The sequence below is a fragment of the Loxodonta africana genome, chromosome 3 (genome assembly GCF_030014295.1).
Source record: "Loxodonta africana isolate mLoxAfr1 chromosome 3, mLoxAfr1.hap2, whole genome shotgun sequence".
NCBI lineage: Eukaryota > Metazoa > Chordata > Mammalia > Proboscidea > Elephantidae > Loxodonta > Loxodonta africana.
In genome coordinates, this window is record NC_087344.1 from 16,689,295 (window position 1) to 16,700,619 (window position 11,325).

An 11,325-nucleotide genomic window follows, 5' to 3' on the forward strand; every position below is an offset into this window, starting at 1 on the left:
TTCCCTGAAGGTCACCAGATGGCTGCATCACTTACAGGCATTGTATACCAGACAGCTGACTATGCCTTTTTTTTTTTTTTAAAATAAAGAGGTTACTTTTCCAATGACTCTTTCAGAAAACATCCTTTCACAGCTGATATGCCTGAATTGGGACATACAGAACCCTTCATAAAGCATTCTCTGGTGAGGGGAATGGAATTATTATGAGTGGATTTGACATATCGCCTACAGCAGTTGTTCTCCAATGTTAATGTGTATGAGAACTGGAGAACTTGTTAATTCACAGATTCCTGGACTCATCCTCAGTGATTTTGGTAGCCCTGGTGGTGCAGTAGTTAAGCATTTGCCTGCTAACCAAAAGGTAGTGAGTTTGAATCCAACAAATGCTCATTGTAAACCCTATAGCTGCAGTTCTACTCTGTCCTATAAAGCTGCTGTGAGTCAGAATTGGCTCAATGGCAACGGGTTTGGCTTTGGTTACTGTGAGGTGGGCCCATGAATATGCATGTCTGACAAACTCATAGGTGATTCCACTGTGGATAGTCCAAGTATTACAGTTGGAGTGACATTGATCAAGAATGTAATTACTGTTGGGAACTCAGTAGGCACAATGCCTGGCATACTGTAAGTACTCAATGAAATTTAGCAAATTATAGCCATCTATTCTTGGACCTTACAATCCTTTTGTTTTCACACATTTTTTAGCATTTGCTTTAGCAGTTAGTTTTCCTCATCTTTTTTGAAATATGTATCAGCATTTTGAGTGAATCTAGTAATATATATATATATATTTTTAGTACTATAATCAAAGACACAATTATGGGTTTTATAGGCTGAGGTGAATTATGTTTCCCTGAGAGTTAATTTGCTTTGATTCCTTCTTATTGATTACCTGCTAGCAATGACTTTGACTTTCTTCTTTATACCTTGTGTCACCTTTTCTGTTGTTTCTTATTCATTTCACATGAAATACACGCATCAAATGTGCTTGAATAAAGGCAATATGATCACTGTAGTCTTTGAAGGACTCAACCATATAGGGGAGGTGTTGGATGTGACACTATAGAGAAGCAAGGAGAAAGTTTGGTTTTATTGAGGATCTTTTTTTTAATCTCAGGAGATAATTCACGATGAGAATGGATGACTCCCTGGAAAATTGAATGCCAGAGAGCCTTTTGTTCTCATCCTCACTGACTTCCATTATTGTCAGCACCACTTCTGGGGACAGCTCCTGGACAGGCCTCCATGGCATTTGCTAGGGCAGGATTTCACCCAGTGATGGCCTTAGCCACCTGCAGCATCTTGGGTCTTTGTTAAATCTGCAGCTATCTGCCCCTCATTCAAGGACCACTGACTCTGGACCCTGTGGATAGGTCCTTAGAGAAAACATGATTAAAAAGACCCTTGTGAAATAGTGATGAGCTCTATATTCTGGAACCATATCTTTAACACTAGAATGTATTTAAAATATGAAAGTTTTTAAAATTTTATTTATGAAATATAGCACACATAAAAAGTGTGTGTAATTGAACTATTTTCTTATAGAATAGTCATATAATATAAACATATATGTCCACCACTTAAATGGAAAAATGACATTTACAGTCATCTAGAATCCTTCTGTAAGACTCTCAGTCTAATCATCCTCCCTCTTGCCAAGAAATAACCACTATCCTGAATTTTGTATTTTACATTTTCTTAGCTATTCCTTATATTGGGTTGAATCCTATGAAATTCCCAGCATTTCACTCTTTTTGACATATAAAACTGCTGTTTTCATGCATTGTAACATAATAGTTTTACAACCTCTACATATCTCCCTTTCTTCCACTTCACAAATGAAATCTATGACAAACCCACAGTTAACATGGTACTTAATGGACTGCATACTTCCCTTTTGGATCAGGAAAAAAACAGGATGTCCACTCATTCTATGTCTATTCAACTTATGGTGGAGGTTGTAGATAGGGCAATTATGCAAAAAAGGAAGAATAAGAAGAGGAAGAAGAAATAAAAGGCACCAAGTTGGAAAGGAAGAGATAAGACTCCCTTTATTTGCAGATGACATGAGAGATGACATAGAGAAAATCCTAAATAATCTGCTAAAATTCTATTTGGACTAATATACACTCTCAGCGAGGTTGCAGGATACAAGATCAATGTGCAAAAGCCAATTGAATTTTATATACTTGAAATAAACAATCCAAAAATGGAAATTAAGAGAAACGATTCACTTTACAAAAGCATCAAGAAGAATACAATGAAATACTTAGGAATAAATATAATAAAAGAGTATAAGACACATTTTTAAAAGTGCAAAATATTGTAGAAATGAATTTGAGAAGATCTAAATAATTAGAAAAAAACACACCATATTCATGAATTGGAATGCTGCAAAAGGTCTCTTTAAAGCCCTGAAAAGCAAAGATGTCACTTTGAAGACTAAGGTGTGCCTGACCCAGACCATGGTGTTTTCAATAGCCTCATATGCATGGGAAAGCTGGACAATGAACGATGAAGACCAAAGAATTGACGCCTTTCAGTTGCAGTGTTGGTGAAGAATATACTGTGGACTGCAAAAAAATGAACAAATCTGTCTTGGAAGAAGTACAACCAGAATGCTCCTTGGAAGCAAGGATAGCAAGATTATGCCTCATCCACTTTGGACATGTTATCAGGTGGTATCAGTCCCTGGAGAAGGATGTCATGCTTGGTAAAGAGGAGGGTCAGCAAAAACGAGGAAGACCCTCAACAAGATGAATTGACACAGTGGCTGCAACAATGAGTTCAAGCATAACAACGATTGTGAGGATGGTGCAGGACCAGGCAGGGTTTAGTTCTGTCATTCATATGGTCGCTATGAGTCGGAACTGACTTGATGGCACCTAAGAACAACGATATGAAATACAGAGGACCTCTGTATAGGGACTCCTTTTGTCTAGATCTAAGTGTATTACTGCCTCCAAATTATAAGATTAAATTTTAATGCTACCTAAAAGATTCTTTAAAAAGTTTTTTTTTAATTAAAAAAAAAACCCTAGTGGCATAGTGGTTAAGTGCTATGGCTGCTAACCAAAAGGTCGGCAGTTTGAATCCACCATGTGCTCCTTGGAAACTCTACGTGGTGAAGAAATAATAGGTGCCCAAATTGGAAAGAAAAACGTAAAACTGTATTTGCAGGTGACTTCAGAGATGGTGTAGAGAAAATCTTAATCTGCTAAGACACTATTTGGACTAATAACTGCACTCAGCAAGGTTATAACATACAAGATCAATATGCCAAAATCAATTGTATTTCTATATACTTGCAATGAATAATGCAAAAATGAAATTAAGCAAACAATTCCATTTACAAAAGCATCAAAAATTACAGAATAAACTACTTAAGAATAAGTTTTAGAAAAGAAGTGTAAGACATATACTGAAAAGTGAAAACTATTACTGACATAACTTTAAGATCCAAATAATTAGAAAAAATACATCATGTTCATGAGTTGGAGAAATTAGCATTTTTAAGATGGCAATATTCTCCAAACTGATCTACTGATTAAACACAATCCCCATAAGAATTTCAGATTATTTCTTTTCATAAATTGACAAACTGATTCTAAAATGGAATTACTAGGGACACAGAATAACCAAAACAATCTTGAAAAAGAAGAACAAAGTAGGAGAACTCACACTTGTTGATTTCAAACTTACTACAAAGCAACAATAATCAAGATAATGTGGTACTAGCACAAGAAAATTTTTCTCGTGTTTTTAGCACAAGAATAGACATATAAATCATAGATTAGAATTGAAAGAGTAGAAATTAACCCATATATATATATAAAAAAAACCCACTGCCGTCCGAGTCGATTCCGACTCATAGCAACCCTATAGGACAGAGTAGAGCTGCCCTGTAGAGTTTCCAAGGAGCACCTGGCGGATTTGAACTGCCGACCTCTTGGTTAGCAGCCCTAGCACTTAACCACTACACCACCAGGTTTTCCATATATATACACACACATATATGTAGAACTCATCTCAACAAAGGTGCCAAAATCATCCAGTGGGGGAAGAATAGTCTTTTTGTTAAATGGTGCTAGGACAAATGGATAGCCACATGCAAAAGGATAAAATAGGATGATTAACTCAAACGAGATTAAAAAAAAAAAAAAAACTCAAAATGAATCAAGGGCCTGAATGGAAGAACTAAAACTGTGAAATGCTTAGAAAACATAGGGAAAAATCTTGACCTTGGATTTGGCAAAAGATTCTTAAATGTAGACCAAAAGCACATGCAAACAAGGAAAAAAACAGATAAATTGAATTTGAAAACTTTGTGCTTCAAAGGATCACATTAAAGAAGTGAAAACCCATAAAATTAGAGAAAGTATTTGCAAATCAAATATATTTCATATAGTTTTATTCCAAAATAAACAGACAAATAACCAATTAAAAAGAAAATAAAAGACATGAATAGACATTTCTACAAAGAAGAAATGCACAGGAAAAAAGATACTCAACATTATTAGTCATCAGGGAAATGCAAATCAAAACTTCAGTGTGATACCACTTCATTCCCACTAGGATAGCTTCTATTTAAAAAAAAGAAAAGAAAAAGCATGTGTTGGTGAAAATGTGGAGAAATTAAAAATTTTGTGTGTTCCTAATGGGAATGTGAAATTGTTGCCAGCACCTCTTCACATTTAATTGAAGGAGGTTCTTGCCTTTCATGGATCAAGAATGAACAGGTGAAGCATGGAGAATTTTCCATACAAGCAAAGCTTTATTAAAAGAGGCTTGCAAGCGGAGATGAGGAGGGCCTAGGCAACGCTTACTGCCATCTCCCTGAACTAAGAACTTGCATAGGTTTTTAAAGGTTTTTGAGCGGGAAAGGATTTATGTTTATTCATGGGCATAGGCAGGGTTTTCCAGGAGGTGGCCCATTTGGGTGGGGATATGTTAATTAAGGTGCACACGCAGTGGTTTTCTAAGATGGCTCCAGTCCCCTGGGCTTCTGGGGTTCATAGCAGGACTTATTATGGAGTGCTGCTCCCCCAGTCTGGTTCCCCGGATTCAGCTGTAGCTCTCTGTTGCCCCTAGTGAAAGATCACATAGCGGTCAGAGGTGGATGTTCTGCGCATGTCCCTAGGGCTGGTTCCATCTGGTTGCTTTTGAAAAAAAGACAGCTTTGAGGAAATCTGTGAGCTCTATCATTAGGTTGCTTTGACTCATTGTTCCAGGATGAGTTTTGTCTGTTGTTATCTATTTGCAGCTTCAGTTATGTACAAGGTCAGAGCTGACCTCAGGTGCCTCTGGATCCCCTGTCTTAAAATGGTACAGCCATTTTGGAAAATATTCTGGTAGTCCCTCAAATTATTAAACTTAGTTACCATATGACCCTGTAATTGCATTCCTAGGTATATATCTAAAAAAAGAAAACATATATCCATGCAAAAATTGTAAACAAATGTTTACAGCAGCATCTCAAATAGCTATGAAGTAACAAATGGATAAAAAAAAAATGTGACATATCTGTACAATGGAATGTTATTTGGCCATAAGAATGAATGAAGTAATGCTACCTGCTACAACATGGGTGAACCCTGTAAATATTATGCTAAGTGAGAAGAGTCAGTCACTAGAGACCATATATTACATGATTCTATTTCAAAGAAATGTCCAGAACTGGGGAATCTATAGAGTTTTCTCAGGGCCGGGAGTGGGAGGGGAATGAGAGGATTGTTGTTGTTGTTAGGTGCCACTGAGTTGATTCCAACTCATAGGACAATATGCACAACAGAACGAAACACTGCCTGGTCCTGCGCCATGCTCACAATGGTTATGCTTTAGCCAATTGTTGCAGCCACTGTGTCAGTCCATCTCATTGAGGGTCTTCCTCTTTTTGTCTGACCCTCTCCTTTACCAAGCATGATGTCCCTCTCCAGGGACTGATCCCTCCTGATAACATGTCCAAAGTGTGTGAGACCTAGTCTCACCATTCTTGCTTCTAAGGAGCATTCTGGTTGTACTTCTCCCAAGACAGATTTGTTTGTTCTTTGGCACTCCGTGGAATATTCAATATTCTTCACCAACATCACAATTCAAAGGCATCTATTCTGCTCTGGCCTTCCTTATTCATCATCCAGCTTTAACATGCATATGAGGCGATTGAAAACACCATGGTTTGGGTCAGGCACACTTTAGTCTTCAAGGTGACATATTTGCTTTTCAACACTTGAAAAGGTCTTTTGCAGCAGATTTTCCCAATGCAATGCATCTTTTGATTTCTTGACTGCTGCCTCTGTGGGTTTTGATTGTGAATCCAAGTAAAATGAAATTCTTGACAACTTCAGTCTTTTCCCCGTTTATCATGATGTGACTTACTAGTCCAGTTGTGAGAATTTTTGTTTTCTTTATGTTGAAGTGTAACCCACACTGAAGGCTGTGGTCTTCGATCTTCATCTGTAAGTGCTTCAAGTCCTCTTCACTTTCAACAAGCAAGGTTGTGTCATCTGCATATTGCAGGTTGTTAATGAGTCTTCCTCCAATCCGGATGCCCCATTCTTCTCCATATAGTCCAGCTTTTCGGATTATTTGCTCCACATACAGATTGAATAGGTATGGTGAAAGTATACAACCCTGACACACACCTTTCCTGACTTAAACCACACAGAATCCCATTGTTCTGTTCTAACGACTGCTTCTTGGACTATATACAGGTTCATCATGAGCAGAATTAAGTGTAAAAAGAGTACAGCGTTTCTTTTTAAAATGATGAAAATGTTCTAAAATTGACTAAGGCGATGGTTACACATATATGTGAATTTACTAAAAACCATTGAATTGTACACTTTAAATGAGTAAATTGTATGGCTTTGGTTTATACCTTAATAAAGTTATTGTCTGAGTTATTTAGTGCTGCTATAAGAGAAATACCACAAGTGGGTGACTTTAAAAAAGAGATATTTATTTCCTCACAGTAAAGTAGGCTCGAAGTCCAAATTCAGGGCATCAGTTCCAGGGGAAGTCTTTCTCTCTCTGTGGGCTCTGGACGAAGGTCCTTCTCACCAGTCTTCCCCTGGACTAGGAGCTTCTCCTCACAGGAACCCCGAGTCCAAAGGACGCACTGTGCTCCAGCCACTGCTTTCTTGGTGGCATGAGGTCCCCCTGTCTCTCTGTTGGCTTCTCTGTTTTATATCCCAAAAGAAACCTGCTCAAGAAACAATCCAGTCTGTAAATTTGAGTTCTGCCTCATCAACGCAACTGCCACCCATCCCGCATCATTAACATCATAGAGGCAGGATTTACAATGCATTAGAAAATCACATCAGATGTCAAAATTGTGGACAATTATATAATACCGGGAATCATGGTCCATCCAAATTGATACACACATTTTTATGGGGACAACATTGAATCCATGATGGCTGTTAAAAAATTAGAATCTATTCAGAGGAAAATTTCTGCTCAGATAGTGGTATTTGATATTACAAATGAAAAGTTTTAAATCCATTTTGTGACCCAGAAATTAGCTATGAATTGTGTATATTACATGCAAACATTGTAATGGGATCCATTTAGGAAATACTATTGGAATCATTATTCCCTTTTCTTAAGCATGCAGAATATGACCCAGCTGGACCTGGACACACAAGGACTCACAAGGACACATCAACTGGGCCCTGAGTTATAAAGACAATAGCTAAGACAACCTTGGCAAATATCTTTTAGGGATCCTTTCACATAAACCAGTCAAACAGAATGCATAAGACTTTCCGCTCTTCTTTTTTTCTTTTAGCATTTAGTGAATAGAAAATTTGTTGGCTCAGTGAAGCCCTTCTGACTGTCATTAGTGAAACCTGTACCAATGATTGTAGATCACATTTTCTAGCTAATTTCTGAAAAGATGAAGCTTTTTCAACAGTTTTGCCCATTTGTAATGTTAATATATACTGATGACTCTGTAATGTTCCTTGGACTCTGGCAGACATGGCTCTGGCAGCATGCTTGTCTGTTTTCCCATTCTTGCCTATTCTGTAATATTTCCATGGACTTGGATAGACATGAGTCTAGCAACATCCTTGTTTGTTTTCCCTTCTTTCCTATTCTGTAATATTTCCTTGGATCTGGGTAGACATGAGCTCTGGCAGCATGCTTGTCCACTTCCAGCTCTTGCCTTTTTGAATATATGCTGAATAAAATTTTCATTTTGCTTTATTAAACTTTGTGATGTTTTTACCCTACAACAGGTTATATATGGTAAGTTTTATAGCAGAAAAAAATTATGAACACTTTTAATTTAATCATACACCTTTTTTAAAGCACTGTATAGATTCTTAGCGTAAACATAGTATCATGTTTCATGTATATTACATCCTGTATAGGTACAGATTTAAAGTAATATAAATTGTAATATAAATATAATTTAATAGATATATTTTATATTAAAATATAAATTTAAGTATAAATTGCAAAATGTGCAACAGTTGCAAATATTGAGGTTGCTATGAATACCACTGCAATATCTTTTGGAACATGAAGAGAATACTCAACACTACTGGGAAAAGAAACTTCATAAAAACTGAACAGTAATACTATCTGAGGAGAAGGATTTGATAAATTAACTAATTTGTGTTTTCTCTTATTAAGTACTTCCTCCATTCAAATTCTACCTGCTTTCTGGAGCTTAATCTCTCACTGATGTCATCAGCATCACAACCCATAAAGCTTCATGGCATTTAGACATACTCACCTTTGTCTCAATGACTTAGGCCAAAAATGATGAAATATTCTTTCTGTGGCCTGGCATGGTATTGTAAATCTCAAGAGTGCAAGTTCAAGGTTATGAGTCATACAAGACTATAAGTGTTGGAAGTGCTCAAGGCTTGTGTATTCTTTAAATAAATCTATTTTTTTCAGTGTTTATGAAATATACAGGGTTTCTAGAGTGGGGCCCAGGGTACGGATTGCTTTTGCCTAAATCTAAGTTTATTGTTGTTGTTGGTGTTGCTAGGTGCCATTGAGTTGATTCCAACTCATAGCGACCCTATGCACAACAGAACAAAACACGACCTGGTTCTGAGCCATCTTTGCAATCGTTGTTATGCTTGAGCTCGTTGTTGCAGCCACTGTGTCAATCCACCTTGCTGAGGGTCTTCCTCTTTTCCTCTGGCTTCGTACTCTGCCAAGCATGATGTCCTTCTCCAGGGACTGATCCCTCCTGACAACATGTCCAAAGTCCGTAAGGCTAAGTCTCGCGACCCTTGCCTCTAAGGAGCATTCTGGCTGTATTTCTAAGACAGATTTGTTTGTTCTTTTGGCAGTCCATATTATATTCAATATTCTTCGCCAAGACCAGAATTCAAAGGTGTCAATTCTTCTTCGGTCTTCCTTATTCATTGTTCAGCTTTCACATGCATATGATGTGATTGAAAATACTATGGCTTGGGTCAGGCCCACCTTAGTCTTCAAGGTGACATCTTTGCTCTTCAACACTTTAAAGAGGTCCTTTGCAGCAGATTTACCCAATCAATACATCTTTTGATTTCTTGACTGCTGCTTCCATGGCTGTTGATTGTGGATTCCAGTAAAATGAAATCTTTCACAACTTCAATCTTTTCTCCATTTATCATGATGTTGCTCATTGGTCCAGTTGTGAGGATTTTTGTTTTCTTTATGTTCAGGTTCAATCCATACTGAAGGCTGTGGTCTTTGATCTTCATTAGTAAGTGCTTCAAGTCCTCTTCACTTTCGGCAAGCAACGTTGTGTCATCTGCATAATGCAAGTTGTTAATGAATCTTCCTCCAATCCTGATCCCACTTTCTTCTTCATATAGTCCAGCTTCTAGGATTATTTGCTAAGCATACAGATTGAGTAGGTATGGTGAAAGAATGCAACCCTGATGCACACCTTTCCTGACTTTAAACCAATCAGTATCCCCTTGTTCTCTTCGAGCAACTGCCTCTTGATCTATGTAAAGGTTCCTCATGAGCACAATTAAGTGTTCTGGGATTCCCATTCTTTGCAATGTTATCCATAATTTGTTATGATACACACAGTCGAATGCCTTTGCACAGTCAATAAAATACAGGTAAACATCTTTCTAGTATTCTCTGCTTTCAGTCAGGATCCATCTGTCATCAGCAATTATACCCCTGGCTCCACACTGTCTTTGGAAACCGGCCTGAATTTCTGGCAGTTCCCTGTAAATATACTGCTCAGCTGTTTTTGAATGATCTTCAGCAAAATTTTGCTTGCATGTGATATTAATGATATTGTTCTGTAATTCCCACATTCAGTTGGATCTCCTTTCTTGGGAATAGGCATAAATATGGATCTCTTCCAGTCAGTTGGCCAGGAAGCTACCTTCCATATTTCTTGGCATAGATGAGTAAACACCTCCAGTGCTGCATCTGTTTGTTGAAAGATCTCAATTGATATTCCATCAATTCCTGGAGCCTTGTTTTTCACCAATGCTTTCAGAGCAGCTTGGACTTCTTCCTTCAGTACCATCAGTTCCTGATCATATGCCACCTCTTGAAGTGGTTGAACATCGACTAATTCTTTTGGGTATAATGACTCTGTGTATTCCCTCCATCTTGTTTTGATGCTTACTGTGTCATTTAATGTTTTCCCCATAGAGTCCTTCACTATTGCAACTTGAGGCTTGAATTTTTTCTTCAGTTCTTTCAGCTTGAGAAACCCCAAGCATGTTCTTCCCTTTTGGTTTTCCATCTCCAGCTCTTTGCACATATCAGTATAGTACTTTACTTTTTACCAATCACTAGATTAAGACAAAAACATTACTATCACTGTAGATTCCACTTGAACAGTCATCTAATCACATCACCCTCCCCATTCCCAATCACAACTATTATCAGGAATTCTGTATTTATATATATATATTTTTGATGTTTTTCTATTAGTTTATAATCTATGAAATTTCTAGCAGTTGATCTTTTTTTTTTTTTTTTGCTTTACAATCTGTCATTTTCAAAGTATTCCATAGAATCTTTATATCACTGCTGTTATGAATCCTTAGATGACTTATTAAAAAATGTGCCTCTTAGGGAACTTATTAAGAGTTTAATCTTAATGGATAAATTTGGGGTCTTGATTGTTTTTCTCACCATTGTGCTTTTGAAGTTCAATCCTATTGCTGGGTGTAGCACTAATTCGTTTATTTTCAATGCTGTATACTTTTATATTATGCATGGAAAATTAAAGAAAAAAAAACCTCTTCTCTGATGTCAATGGGACTGTTTTTAGATAGTTTTTTGCTATTGTAAATGAAGTTGTTTGAGTATTTTTGTACATGTTCCTGGTGCAAATTA